This window comes from Bos taurus, chromosome 11 (assembly GCF_002263795.3).
Source record: "Bos taurus isolate L1 Dominette 01449 registration number 42190680 breed Hereford chromosome 11, ARS-UCD2.0, whole genome shotgun sequence".
NCBI lineage: Eukaryota > Metazoa > Chordata > Mammalia > Artiodactyla > Bovidae > Bos > Bos taurus.
In genome coordinates, this window is record NC_037338.1 from 40,665,992 (window position 1) to 40,682,196 (window position 16,205).

Sequence of the window (16,205 nt, forward strand, 5' to 3'; positions counted from 1 at the left end):
TCATTCTGTCGCTTTGGAGATTGCATCCAAGTACTGCATTTCAGACTCTTGATGACTATGATGGCTACTCCATTTCTTCTAAGGGATTCCTACACACAGTAGTAGATAATAATGGTCATCTGAGTTAAATTCACCCATTCCAGTTCATTTTGTTTGCTGATTCCTAGAATGTCGACGTTCACTCTTGCTATCTCCTGTTTGACCACTTCCAATTTGCCTTGATTCATGAACCTAACATTCCTGGTTCCTATGCAATATTGCTCTTTACAGCATTGGACCTTGCTTCTATCACCAGTCACATCCACAAGTGGGTGTTGTTTTTGCTTTGGCTCCATCCCTTCATTCTTTCTGGATTTATTTCTCCACTGATCTCCTGTAGCATATTGGGCACCTACTAACCTGGGGAGTTCATGTTTCAGTGTCCTATCCCTTTGCCTTTTCATACTGTTCATGGGGTTCTCAAGGCAAGGATACTGAAGTGGTTTGCCATTCCCTTCTCCAGTGGACCACATTCTGTCAGACCTCTCCACCATGATCCGGCTGTCTTGGTTGGCCCCACACAGCATGGCTTAGTTTCACTGAGTTAGACAAGGCTTTGGTCCATGAGATCAGATTGGCTAGTTTTCTGTGATTGTGGTTTCAGTCTGTCTGCCCTCTGATGCCCTCTCTCAGTGCCTACCATTTTACTTGGGTTTCTCTTACCTTGGACGTGGGGTATCTCTTCACGGTGGCTCCAGCAAAGCGCAGCCACCGCTCCTGACCTTGGATGTGGGTTATCTCCTCTCAGCCTCTGCTCCTGACCTTGGACATGGGATATCTCCTCTTGGCTGCTCCTGCAGCTCCTCCTAATAACAAAGATTAGGAATATACAAAAAAGGAAGCAGTTTCTTCCAAAGAGTAATCCATTAGAATAGTTTCTGTGATTCTTGAAACTCTTGACACTTATACTAAAACACTCACCAATTTGATCTCTCTTGAAAAATACCTGTAGACCTTCTGGAAGATGGAAGATCTAATTGCAGTTTAGTGAAAGTGAAAGTCACTCAGTTGTGTCTGACTCTTTGTGACCCCATGGAATATACAGTCCATGGAATTCTACAGGCCAGAATACTGGAGTGGGTAGCCTATCCCTTCTCCAAGGGGTCTTCCTGACCCAGGAATTGAACTGGGGTCTCCTGCATTGCAGACGGATTCTTTGCCAACTGAGCTATCAGGGAAACCCCCAGTTTAGTCAACCAATAACTGCAAAAAGCTAGCTGAGAAGCCTATTCAGTATTTGTTGTTGTTCAGTCACTCAGTCATATCTGACTCTTTGCGACCCTGTGGATTGCAGCACTCCAGGCTTCCTTGTCCTTCACCATCTCTCGGAATTTGCTCAAACTCATGTCCATTGAATCAGTGATGCCATACAACCATCTTGTCCTCTGGCATCCCCTTCTCCTCCTGCCCTCAATCTTTCCCAGCATCAAGGTCTTTTCTAATGAGTTTCATCAGGTAGCCAAATTATTGGAGCTTCAGCTTCAGCATCAGTCCTTCCCATGAACACTCAGGACTGATCTCCTTTAGGATGGACTGTTTGGATCTCCTTGTAGTCCAAGGGACTCTCAAGAGTCTTCTCCAACACCACAATCCAAAAGCATCAATGCTTCAGCACTCAGCTTTCTTTATAGTCCAAGTCATCCATACATGACTACTGGAAAAACCATAGCCTTGACTGGATGGACCTTTGTTCACAAAGTAATATCTCTGCTTTTTAATATGCTGCCTAGGTTGGTCATAGCTTTTCTTCCAAGGAGAAAGTGTCTTTTAGTTTCATGGCTGCAGTCACCATCTGCAGTGATTTTGGAGCCCAAAAAGTCTGACACTGTTTCCACTGTTTCCCCATCTATTTGCCATGAAGTGATGGGACCAGATGCCATGATCTTAGTTTTCTGAATATTGAGCTTTAAGCCAACTTTTTCACTCTCCTCTTTCACTTTCATCAAGAGGGTCTTTAGTTCTTCTTCACTTTCTGCCATAAGGTGGTGTCATCTGCATATCTGAGGTTATTGATATTTCTCCTGGCAATCTTGATTCCAGCTTCATCCAGTCCGGCATTTCTGATGATGTACTCTGGATATAAGTCATCTGCATATCTGAGGGAGTTCCTTTAAAAGTCTAAAGAGCTCTATGGAAGCTGATGCACTGCTTTCTATTTCTATTACAAAGAAGGTAGAGGGGAAAAAATAAAAGGGAAACCTCTGGGCATGAAGTGATCTATATAACTTAATCTCAAATTTTTCTCCACCTTCCATATCCTTCACCTATTTGGCCAGCATCCACAATTATTTTGTTTTTAGACTGGTTTCCTCACAGGCACTTTGGACTTCAGCTCTAAAAGTCTCTGATTTCCCTTTCTAATGTTGTTCAGATGGGAACTTTGTGCTTTGCATCAGTTCAAGTAGAAACTGATGTTATGAAAGAAATTTGTACTAACATTTAGGAAGAAAGTTAAGTAATTCTATACTAACCAAATGTAGACTTAACCAGGAGCTAGTAGTATGGCTGGTTTGCAAGATCTTCCCCTATATTCTTTTCTTAGCCACAGTCTTTTCTCATGACTTGATTGTTCAAATCGCTAGGCTAAGGCAGACATAGGCTGCTTTTCTTGTCATATTGAGGTCCTTAAGAGTTTTCACTTTGATTTTGTATCAGAATGGACACTTAGGCTCTGAGATGTGTTTAACTCCTGGTCTGCAGTTATCTTTGACTGGTAATTGTTACCTTTTATAGTCATCCAACTTTTCTTGAGTATCTAGAAGAAGTCACATTCTTCTGGCTGCTAACAATGCTTTCTGATGTTCCAAGACAAACGTCTCACAAGACACTTAATCATTGTATTTATCCTTGTAGAATATTATTTGAGCTCTAGAGTCATCAGTCAGGTCTTCTAGTCCAAACACCTGAGTGATCAGACCTTCAGATGGTGCTAGCACCCAGGCTGTAGGTCACCCTACCTGAAAATCACCCAACAAGGGCATGCCATCCTCTCTAAGTTTCTGACACACAGAATATGTGAGCTTAGTAAGATAGCCCTTGTTTTATGCCACTAACTTTGGATTGTTTATCACTCCAAATGGTAACTGAAACAGCTGAGGATATAAATTTTGGAGTCTACAACATATACATTGCATTTAAAGCTTTGGTACTAGATAGAATAAAAGATGATCAGTGTCTGAGCCCTGAATAAAGGCTGAGTTGAGACAGATTAAGCAAAGTACATTTAGAGTGAATAGCCAGTAGTCTAGAAGAAGCCCCAGGAGATCACTGATATCATGGAAGCCCAAGGAAGAGACCTGAGATTGGAAAGGATGCATTTTTTGGTGATGGGGCCAAAGGTATGATTGCCGATTTCCTACCTCCCTTCAGAGTAACTGACTTCAGTTGACTTGACTTCAGTAGGAGTGGAGGAAAAAATTGCTAAAGTTGAGAGGTCAAATAAAGAAATCTTTTAAATACATTTAAAATGATATTTAAAACACTTATTTGGAGTTCAAATCATCAATGGCTACTACCATTATATTCCAACTGTAAATTTTGCAATTTATATGCAGTTGAAATGATAACCATGTGCTTTCCAGTCTTTCCAGATCTACCCTTTAAAATTTCTATGGATTTTTAGGGGCTTTCATTCTCATAGCTACTTCTGGTATGTTGCTTCTTCATGTGCCATTTCTGATTTGAGTCACATTTGCTCAGATGTAGACATGAATTCTTCAATTTACACACTTGCACAAACTGGGAAACAAATGGGAGGAGGGTAAAAGAGAAGTTGAAATCACAGCAACTCAAACAACTTTAAGTGAAACAATAGACATTATCATTCTTGAACGATCTCCTATAGCCAACGTCTCCATAATGATCTCTTACTTCATTCAATATCCAGCTTAATACCATCTCTCTGGTTTTCATGTTCTTTCTTACTCCTCTCTTACTCCTGTAAATCTCTAAGAACTTCATATTTTTCTTAATTCTAGAGAGCAGTTTTCCCTTCAAGTTGTCCAGCCAATGAAATCTTCTTCCATTGGTGGTGGTACAGTTATGAATAGATAGAAAAAAAAACTTTGTTCTTACTTTTGACTTATTTTAGTATTTTTTTCCTCCATGTCCATAGACACGTTATTCAAGTCAATTTGCTAGTATATATTCTGACTTTTACTTATTTGATGATATCTCCATTTGTGTCATCATGTGTAAGAATAACTTGACTGTGTTTAGCATTCTTAAGTCACAATCATTTTATTTATATCTCTGTGGTCGATTCCTTTTTTCTTTTATTTAGAGTCTTAGAGAGTAATCTTTGAGGCCCATTTAATCGCTGGTAAGTAGATTTTTGTCCTGCCATATTATGGATGTTTTCCCTTATCTCTGAAGCTTATTATCCTTTCTTTTGAATTCTAAAATATTTTTGTAAGTTTATCTTCTACATTACTAATGTTGCCTTTTCAGATGTAACAACTTGGGTTACTTTCAGCTTTGCTTTGTAATTTAGAATTATGTTATGTGTTTTTAATTTCTTTTATCCTTGATCCATGAGAATTTTTTTCTAGAATGCTTTGTGGTAGTTAGAATAATGACACACCACTGCTGCACACCCACTGAAGATGTCCATGTTCTGATCCCTGGAAACTGTGAATGTTACTTTACATGGCAAAAGACCTTGTAGACGTGATGATGTTAAGGATCTTGAGAAGGAAACATCATTCTGGATTATCTGGGTCGGAGCAATGTATTATCAAAAGTCCGTATAAGAGAGATCAGGAAAGTCAGAACCAGAGAGGAGTACTGGAAGATGCTACACTGCTGGGCTCTAAAAGCAGAACATGGAACCACAGGCCAAAGAGTGCAGGCAGCCCGTAGAAGCTAGAAAACTCAAGGAAATTGACCCTCCCCTACAGTGTCCAGAGGAACACAACCTACTCTCATCTTGATTTTAGGATTTCTAACCTCCACTCTATAAGAAGATAAATTTGTGTTGCTTAAGTCATAATTTTGTGCTAATTTATTAAACAGGAATAAGAATTTAATACATACTACTATTAGTTTCATAGTAAAAATGGCTTCTTTTATTTTGCACATGACTCAAGAAAATTTTAGAATCATTTTCTGCTTATTGTAGGAATTTTATTATTTGAAATAGGTAGTTTTGATTTTTCAAAAAAGGAATATAGTGTAAATTAGAGCTTCTTTCCTTGAGTGTGGTAATTTTTCTATGTTTGGTCATCCACAGATGACTGTCTGTACTTTCTTAGTTTTAGGCTAAATCAAAATAGATACGATTTTCTCACTAATATCTCCTGTATAGATCAAGTAATAAATGAAAAAGTTACAATTAATAGTGTAACTCTGATGTCTTCCCAAATCTCAAGGGTTTTGAATCAACTCCTCCATCATAGAAATGAAGTAATTCAGGCTCCCATTCAATGCGAGTGAAGGTAGTGTAGTTGTTGCCCAAATAATTTCTGAGGTCTCAGTGAGTGCTTACAAATTTTAATAACCATTTGCCATTTCCCACTATGAATTATTAAGACAATGATTACTCAGAGTAATCCTAAAATGTAGATAGTATCATGTCACTCCCTTGTTTAAATTCTTCAGTGGCTCCTCATTTCACTTTGGAAAAACGAAAAAAAAAATCTTTAAACTCACAGACCTCAACATTATCTGTCCTGCGCCTACCTCTCCAGGATCAGCTGTCTCTGTCATCTCTCACTGTCGTCCTTTTGGGGCCTTAAATACATCAAGTTTCTTCCTAGCTCAGGACTTTGCATAAATCCTTTCCTCCATGAAATGTTTTTTCTCCCCACCTGGTCTGCCTCCTAACAACTCTTCATCCTTCAGGTCTCATTATAAGTGTCAGTCTCTCAAAGGTTTCCCATGACCTTGCCTGCCAGTTAAAATTAGCTCCTCCTGTTACAGCTGCTAATAGATTCTATAAATTCTTTCAGTGATTATTTAATGCCTGTCCCCTCTAAAAGGCAATAAGTTTTAAGAAGGCAAAGACTATGTCTTTTGTTACAGTCTACCTCCAGAGCCAAGTACAAGTAATATTTGAGTAAGTGACTGAATCTGAATTGCTGTTTCTGGTCTCTCCATGGTGATTTCTGGCCATTGCATTTCATCCTCTGCTCTATTTTGTTAATCTTTCTTAGCCACAGAGCATGAACATCACCTCTCATCTTTGTTTTTCAGTCCCCAAGTCAGTGCTAAAGGAAGGCTGATGCCAGGTTGCAGGTTTGTTTCTATTTTTAAATTTCATGTGTTCATTCAAACTATTTGCACTGGGCACTATTCTAAATGTTTTTCTTTATTGGTGTAGGGAACAAGATGCAGTGTTGGCTGCTCATAGTTCTATAATATGTTGCACCCTTGATATGGTCCAAATGTTTTGGTCCATGTACATGAGGTAATGCTCCTAATGATACAATGCCTGGAGTTCAAGTTTAACCCTAATATTTCTGAATTTCAGAGGATGGTGTTAGTAATTGATCACTGTTTTCTTTACTGCATTATGAATACATTGCTCTTTTAAAAGAGGATATTTGACATTGGCACTCCATGACTTCCTTTGATACCATTCTATCTGTATTACTTTTAACAGAAATGCATCAAAAAGTATCTTGCATATGGCCAGTATGCATCTTTACTTTTTATTGCTAATGTGGAATTTTTTCCTCTTTCCCATTTAAAACAAATATGGTATTGGGCATCACAATCAGAATTTGAAAGCTGGAAGATAAAAGTCTGCCTTTGTCATTATCTTGCCCAGAAGCTGGCAATGATTTCTTTACCAAGCTCTGTTTTCCTTACCCTCTATCTTTCGGTTGTCTATTTATCAGTTTATTTTTGTTATGGGTAGGTACTGCATTCTAGGAAATTACTATGTATATTAAAAACTCAGGAGTATCCATATAGCGTGAAATATCCTGTAATAGATTGTCCCGATTGCTTCACAGGAAAAATTCATGACTCTAGTAACATTTGCATTTCATAGTTGATTGAGTACCTTGTGAAATGAATGAGCACTGTCAAGAATACTTCACTCTGTTGATTCACTCCAATATACTGGCATTTGAATGTTCATCACCCCTATCAAATCAATTCAGCATTACTAACTTCACTTCTAGGGAATGGATTTTTGTAGCCTTCTTCTCCATAACCTGGCAGAAGAGAAAAGAGAAAGCTCCATGAGGTATGAAAGAGTGCTAGAATTCCTCCATTTTAGAAGTGAATTAAAGTGGCATCAGATGAAACTCAATCACATATGTGTGAGGATATGAAACACTAAGGTGTGGATAACATTCAGACAGAAAATGAGATTACTATCCACAAATAAAGTTGTTCTTTTGAACTGCATTATTGGAAAATAATCTTGGAAAGAAGAACTTCTAATACTAGTTATAGCTGTAATCCATTAGAATGATTTCCTAAGAATGGCTTATAAATATTCTCTTAAATATACTTGAATAAGAAGAATTTTTCTCTTGTGTGCTTGACGTGGCTAAATAAAGCATGGTCCTTCCAGAACTGAGACCAACACAATAGATCATTAATTTTATCCAATTGTTTCCTGAAGTGACCCCAATTATCTGATTTTTTTTCATCTAATATAGTTCATTCACAGAAAGTGGAATATAAGTAACCTTGTATTTCATTGTCCACTAAGAAAGGGAGTTTATTTGATATAATAATATTATTTTGGACCCTTTATATTGAAAAAAAGAATATATACCCCTTTAAACTATAAAGTATCTACATTCAACTGGGTACCTAATTATCTTCCCTGAGAACTTTTTTAAAAGAACAAATGTGGTGAGGCAATGAGTATATCATTTATTTTGTTTTATAGAAATAACACTCATGTGTTTTTCTTTGTCATAGTAAGTAAAACATTTCAGAGATCTAAAATAAAATATTAATCCAATCCCAGCTTTCCAGTTCCACATGCTGACAGAACCCAACGTAACCAGTATCAGAATAATGTCTATCTTCCACATTATTTTCTGTTTATACAAATAGAATATGTGCACATAATATGAAAATACCCAAGACAATATAAAAAGAAATTAAATCTGTCATAAAATTACTGTAATCAAAAGAATATGATGTTGGCTGAGGAGCAGACCTGTCACATACACACCACTCTATATTCTGTGGGGCTATCACACATGAGCAGTTAGTGTCAGCCTCCTGCTCAAGTTTCCATTGATTCTCCATTGTCTGTAGTAGTTCTGTCCAACAAAACTTTCTATGATCACAGAAATGTTCCATAACCTGTTCTATCCAATGAGGTAGCTACAAGCTACACGTGGCTATTGAGCATTTGAGACATGGCTTGTGACACTAAGGTACTGAATTTTAAATTGTGCTGAGTTTCAGTTAATTGAAATGTAAATGGTCATAAGTGTTTTATAACTAGTGTACTGGACAGCACAGATCTGTAACATCAAACCCAGATTTCTTATCAAGCATTTAAGATCCTCCATCATTTTATCTCAGACAACCTTAGATCAAGACCTATAGGGCCTTAGAATTAAAAACAGAAAGACAGTGGTGCTGCAAATATGGGAAAGGAAAGCCTAAAAGTGTGGACTGCAGGACACAAGGGAAAACTGCTCTTACCTCTACTTTGAATATATCATCAGCTTAATTCCTATTGAAAGCACAGCTTCCACTTAAAAATCATTCAGCAAGTTCCCCTTCCTCCTTTTCCAATTCATGTTTTTGCTTATTGCAGGCATATTGGTGGGGAGAAAGAGGATGTAAAGTGTAAATGCAGTTTTATGATTAATTAGCCTTTTATGGTTCTTCCCTTGTAGCTCAGTCAGTAAAGAATATGCCTGCAGTGCAAGAGACCTGGGTTCGATCCCTGGGTCAGGAAGATCCCTTGGAGAAGGAAATGGCAACCCACTCCAGTATCTTTGCCTGGAAAATCTTGTGGACAGAAGAGTCTGGTGGGGTGCGACCCCTATAGCCTATGGGGTTGCAAAGAGTCGGACATGACTGGGAGACTAACACTTACTTACTTAACCTTTAAGATGGTTGTATTGGGGAATGGATACAGTAGGACTAAGAAGCACACTTTTGACTAGCCAATATTAGGTTTTATTACATTCAGTTGTTTGAGAGATAATTCAATACGTACTTCCTTCCAGTTGTTTAGCAGCAGGGCTGTACTGATTAATATCTCTGGAAAATATTTTATGGAGTCATTGACATACTAGCAAAGTAATGCTCAAAATTCTCCAAGCCAGGCTTCAACAGTACATGAACCATGAACTTCTGGATGTTCAGGCTGGATTTAGAAAAGGCAGAGAAACCAGAGATCAAATTGCCAACATCCTTTGAATCATAGAAAAAGCAAGAGAGTTCGAGAAAAACATCTATTTCTGCTTAATTGACCCAAAGCCTTTGACTCTGTGGATCACAAAAAACTGGAAAATTCTGAAATAGATGGAAATACCTGACCTGCCTCCTGAGAAATCTGCATGCACTTCAAGAAGCAACAGTTAGAACTAGACATGGAACAACAAACTGGTTCCAAATAGGGAAAGGAGTACTTCAAGGTTGTATATCATCACCCTGCTTATTTAACTTATATGCAGAGTATATGCAAAATGCTGGGCTGGATGAAGCACAAGCTGGAATCATGATTGCCGGGAGAAATATCAATAACCTCGGATATGCAGATGACACCACCCTTATGGTAGAAAGCGAAGAAGAACTAAAGAGCCTCTTGATGAAAGTGAAAGAGAAGAGCAAAAAAGTTGGCTTAAGCTCAACATTCAGAAAACTAAGATCATGGCATCCAATCCCATCATTTCATGGCAAATAGATGGGGAAACAATGGAAACACTGACAGACTTTATTTTCTTGGGCTCCAAAATCACTGCAGATGGTGACTGCAGCCTTGAAACTAAAAGACACTTTATCCTCCGAAGAAAAGCTATGACCAACCTAGACAGCATATTAAAAAGCAGAGACATTACTTTGCTGACAAAGGCCCATCTAGTCAAAGCTATAGCTTTTCCAGTAGTCACTTATGGATGGATGTAAGAGTTGGACTATAAAGAAAGCTGAGTGGCAAAGAGTTGATGCTTTTGAACTGTGGTGTTGGAGAAGACTCTTAAGAGTCCCTTGGACTACAAGGAGATCCAGCCAGTCTATCCTAAAGGAAATCAGTCCTGAATATTCATTGGAAGGACTGATGCTGAAGCTGAAACTCAAATACTTTGACCACCTGATGTGAAGAAATGACTCATTAGAAAAGACCCTAATGCTGGGAAAGATTGAAGGCAGGGGGAGAAGGGGATGCCAGAGGATGAGATGGTTCTATGGCATCACCGACTCAATTGACATGAGTTTGAGCAAGCTCCAAGGGTTGGTGATGGACAGGGAGGCCTGGCATCATGGGGTCACAAAGAGTCGGACGTGACTGAGGGACTGACACACTGACAAATGACAGAAAGACATTTTATTGTGTCCTTGTCTTTCATTTATATGGACAATCAAGATTATGTCTTTTGGACAAACAAGTTCGTACTTTGTAATGGTCTTGTATGTGAAGAATGCTAAGGACATTTGGTCCAATTGTTTATCTGATAGCTTTGAGATTCCATTTATCTGAATACTATTATTTTCAAAATTTCTATATCAGTAACTGCTTAGTGCTCCAGGGATTGTGCATTTGTGAGTGAAAATGGCCTCCTGATTTTTATAAAACAGAACTAGCTTGTTTGGCAGGCAAAATGTTTCCAGTGAAGTGATCTCCTTTTCTCACATTAAATCACAAAGATTGGACTTTTGTAAATGTCTTGTCTATGCAACATCTTTAACACTTTAATTGATTTGAAATGATCTTGGCCTTGTAAAGTATGCTAGCTAAATGCTGAGGGTTTTCTTTTTTCTTTGAACCAATGCAAGTATTTCTATAGCACCTGGTTCTTTGAAAACCAGAACCCATGCCATACCTACAGGCTGGCACACCGCCAAGAAAGTCCTTTTGTTTGTGTGTGTTTGTGGTAAATCATTCATACTCTATGAGATCTATCAAAATAGTGTTGTTTGAAAACCTTGTTTTTCCCTACTTTTTTTCTTCTGATGATTCATACTTCATTGCTTTCATGTCTAGATTCTCTTTTCTTTCTTGTTTCTCATCATGTTCATTCAGAAGATGTTCTTTCAGTAGTTTCAAAATTTGTATTTCTATATTCTGTCAGTTTTCATCTTGAAACATACACACAGCAATATGCTCTGAATTATAAAATTCTGCATTAAATACTAACACTTAAAAACATCCCACATATTCTCAACACAGGTTTACCTGCACTTCTGTTCTCATTTTTATTTAGTACAAATTTATTAGCATTTTAATTTCATTAGCGCTTGAAACTTTATCTGTTAAGAAGATTTTGAGTGCGAGAAACATAGAACAAATGCTAAGTGGCTTTAACAGTAAGGATACTTCTGTTGATACTTCATGCATGAATATGAAAAGCATGGTGGCCTCAAGGTTAGGTGAGTAAGTGTCAGGCGAGTGTATGCTCCTCGGTTTTTGTCTCATCACAACAAAGATTTGGAGTGACGGACATTAAAGCCCCCTCGGTGTGTCACAGCTCTTGGGTCGCGAACGGACCGTGTTATAGCTCTTAGACAAATCAGTGTTACAGCTCTATTTTATTTAGAAGATAGCAGGAAAATCCATCTTTGAGGTGTGAGGGCACGTTGATCCAAAGACACGAAGAGAAGAGCACCCCAGCGCGTGGGAGAGAGAGAGAGAGAGAGAGAGCGAGCCCTTTGGCTCCTCTTTTTATATGTTTTTTTCTTCCCCCTGGGCCTGTCCTATGCAAGTTGGGCTTAGCCAGGAGTGCCATTCTACCTGAAGTCCTCATTCTGGTCCTTGGACCTTCCTTTGACCTTCCTCTGTTCTATTTTTGCGGGTTTTTTTCCTTCCTTGTCTTTTAGCCACTGCCATTTTGGACTCCTTTTTCCCTATTCTAACTACCTAACATTCCCCCCCTCAAGACAGGGAGGCCCAATTCTTTGGGAATAGGGGTGTCGAGGTCTTTCTGGCTACTTCCTGCTGAACTGGAATGGCAAGGGGTATTGGGCCTCCCCCTCTTGCTAGTCTCAAGCCTCAGAGTCCTTATAGCAATGTCCATCTATGGGTGAGTGATACTTTCCGTGGTCGGCTGTAGTTTTATATTTTTGTTGAACTGGCACTGCATGTTGTAGCTTGTTGACCTGGTCAGAGACAAAACAGGTTAGACAATTGACAGTACATGGAGCAATCATAAGCAGCAATACAGCATAACAAGGACTAGTAGGGGCATTAGCCAATTATAAATTCACATCGCCAGGATAGTTCAAGTCCCTACTTGCTCAGGGGTCAGAAGATCTATCTCCTGTCTGTTTTGGAGTACAACCTCTGTCAAGCTGTGTTGGCTCTTTAGAGCTATCCTGAGAAATCTTATCCCCAGAAACCGGATTTTGGGTGTGTTCATTTGAATGGCACTCATTTGTAGTGCTGAATAGGTATCTGAGATCTCCCAGGGGCTCACAGGTGTATTGAGTGTCCTCTTCTGTTTTCTTCCACGGCTTGACTCGTGAGTAGTGAATCCAGGAGTCATGTCCTGGCACCTTAACTGCTATGGGGGTAGAAAGTATTACAGGGTAGGGGCCCTTCCACGTGGGCTGGAGTTGAGCCTTTGGGGACCCATTTTCCAGACTTTAATTAGGACTTGAGTCCCTGGAGCATATAGTGGTGACTCCTTAGAATCTTTTGGGTCCTGGTTCATACCCCACAAGCGTTTATCCTGTTGGAATTGTCCAATGGCCGTATAAGACTGGAGGGTCTGAACCTCTGGATCTAGAAGAGGTCGTTGACATAAACAAAAGGTCTCCCATATAGCATCTCATAAGGACTAAGACCAACCTGCTCCTTAGGGGCAATAAGGGTGCAGAGGAGAGCTATTGGTAAAGACTCCTTCCATCCCAGGGAGGTCTCCTGGGTTATCTTTTTTATTGCTGATTTTAAGAATTGGTTGGCTCTTTCTACTTTTCCTGAAGACTGAGGCCTCCAGGCACAATGGAGATAATAAGTAATGCCCAATGTTTTAGAGACCCCTTGGGTGACCTTAGAAGTAAATGATGTCCCATTGTCACTTTGTAATGACCTGGGCAGACCAAATCTTGGAATGATTTCATGGAGCAGTTTTTTTTACCACCTCGTCAGCCTTCTCAATCCGGGTGGGAAAGCCTTCAATCCATCCTGTGGATGTATCTATCATGACTAATAGTTACTTATACCCTTGAGAAACTGGCATCTGGGTGAAGTCCATCTGCCAGTCTTCTCCTGGATAGGTCCCACGTCATTGGATGGGCTGGGCCAGCTGGGGTCTTCAAGCTCCTTGGGGATTGTTTAATTGGCAAGTGGGGCAGGAGGAGACCACTTGTCTTATAGTTGTTTGGAAGCCTGTTCCTCTGAAGGACCTTTCTAGTAATCTTTGGAGAGCCTTTTCCCCTAAGTGAGTGGTGGCATGTAAGGGGTTAACCAACTTCCATTGGAGGTTCCCAGGAAGAAAGAGGAGTCCCTCCTTTTGGAACCCTCTATATGATCTTCTTGAAAGCCCTCACTCTTAGCTTTAAGAGTCTCACCTTCAGTATATGAAGGAGTTTCTGGCAAATTAGTCTGTGGAACTAAGGTGGCAATCCCTATTATGTCATGGTTCTGTAATGCTGCTCTCTTAGCTGCCCGATCAGCTGCTTGGTTCCCTCGTGCCACTTTCATGCTCCCTTTTTGGTGTCCTTTACAGTGGGAGACTGAAACCTCAGTGGGCAGATGGACTGCCTCCAAGAGTCTAAGAATTTGATCACCATATTTGATTGGGGACCCTCGGGTGGTCAAGTGGCCCCTTTCTTTCCAAATAGCAGCATGTGCCTGTAACACCAGAAAGGCATACTTGGAGTCAGTGTAAATGGCTATTCTTTTTCCTTTTCCTAGCTCTAAAGCTCAAGTCAGGGCTATGAGCTCAGCTAATTGGGCTGAAGTACCTGGTGGCAGAGGCTTAGCCCTATGGTCTGAATTGGTCAGACCGGTAGAAAGTATTGGTTCTCAGGATTGATCAGAGGACCTTCTGACAATCCCTCTCGGGGTTTTGTCCAGTGGTCCAAGGTTTATAGACAAGAGTGAAAAGGGAGAGAGCCCTTGGGGGTAAGGAGGAGGGTGCCTGGGTTAAGAACCTCACAAGGGGATATAGTGAGGCCTGGATTTTCCATCAGCATTACTTGATATCTGAGGATTCTTTGATCAGACATCCATAAATGGCCTCTCCCATTTAGGAGTTGTTTTACTTGGTGGCTGGTAAAAATAGTTTGCCTCCAAAGGAGAGTTTTAAAGCATCTTCTATCATGATTGCAATAGCTGCAAGATTTCGAAGGCAGGGGGGCCAGTCTCGGGTGGTTAGATCGAGTCTCTTGGATCAGTAAGCTACAGGCTGGGGCTCAGATCCCAACCTTTGAGTTAACACTCCCAAGGCTATTCCCTCTCTTTCATGGACATAAAGTTGGAATGCTTTTTCTGGGTCTGGCAACCTCAAGGCAGGTGCCTGAGTTAAGGCCTGTTTTAGTGTAGCCTCTGCCTTCTTTTGAGGAGTTCCCCACATCAGTAGGATTGAATCATGTCGTCCCTTTAAGCTTTCATAAAAGGGCTGGGCAATTAGACCATTGTTGGTATCCGGATTCTACAATACCCAGTTAGCCCCAGGAAAGCTCGCAATTGTTTTCGAGTTGTGGGGGAGGGCACCTGGAGGATTCCTTGTACCCATCAGAGGACAGCCTCCTAGACCCATGTGTAATCTGAACTCTCAGGTAAGTGATTTTTGTCTCGACCATCTGTGCCTTACCAAAAAGTTTAGAACCTGAATTGCATGTTGTTGGGTATTTTCCTCTTCTGGAGAGCAGATCAGTAGGCCATCTACATATTGTAATATTTCCCATTAGGTCCCAGGTCCAGATCTAAGAGATCCCGGCTAAGGGCCTGTCCAAACGAGTGGGGGCTATCTCTGAACCCCTGAGGTAATACTATCCAGTCATCTGTTGGTGTTTTTCTCCTGGGGCCTCCCACTCAAAAGCAAAAAGATATTGGGATTCTTTAGCCAATGGTATGCAAAAAAATGCATCTTTGAGATCCAAGACTATAAACCACTTGGCACTGGGTGGGATTTCTCCCAAGATTACATAGGGATTGGGTACTGTGGGATGGAGGGGGACTATAGCTTCATTTATGATCAAGAGATCTTGAACCATTTGCCAGGTTCCGTCCTTTTTCTTTACTGAGAGGATTGGGGTGTTACATGGCAAATTGGTGGGGACCAATAGCCCACAAGCAAGGAATTTATTTATTTAAGGCTATAGGCCTTCCCAAGCCTCTCTTTTGAGGGGATATTGTTTCCGGTTAGGAAACCCAGTGGGATCTCGGAGGACAATGATGACAAGTTCAGCTTGGTGGGCTCGTCCAGGAATTCCCTGGTCCCACATCTGGGGGTTAATTTTGTCTTTCCATAGTTTTTGGTCCCTCTATTGAAGAAGGTGTAATGGGTTAGTAGTAACCAGGATCTGTAGAGCTCTAGGGGCTGAAAAGCTTCCCATCACAAAGGTGGTCCCCAATTTAGCGAGTATATCTCTTCCCAGTAAGGGAGTAGGACACCCAGGGACCACCAGAAACTGGTGGAAAAATATTTGTCCATCCCAGCAACAAAGAAGTGCTCGGGTGAATCTTTTAGTAGTTGTTTTTCCTGTAGCACCCAAAATGGCACAGGTTTGGGAGGAGAAGACTCCAGAGTAGGAGATCAAGACAGAGTAGGTAGCTGCTGTGTCAACCAAGAAATTCTCAGACCTACCTACCACATCCAGTTGCACCCTTGGCTCCAGCCCCATGATGGTTATCTGTGACAGGCGGGCTGGCTGGAGCAGGCTGCTTCAGTCCTCTTGAACCATCATGAGGGTAGGCTTGGCACTTGACCTTGAGGCTCTTGGGTCCCGAGGGCAGAGTGCCGCCCAATCTCCCAGTTGATGGCATTTGTGGGAAGCCATTCTAGGAGACTTGTCATGGATTGGACACTCTTTGGCCCAATGTGCCGCCTGTCTACAGATTAGGCATTTGCCTC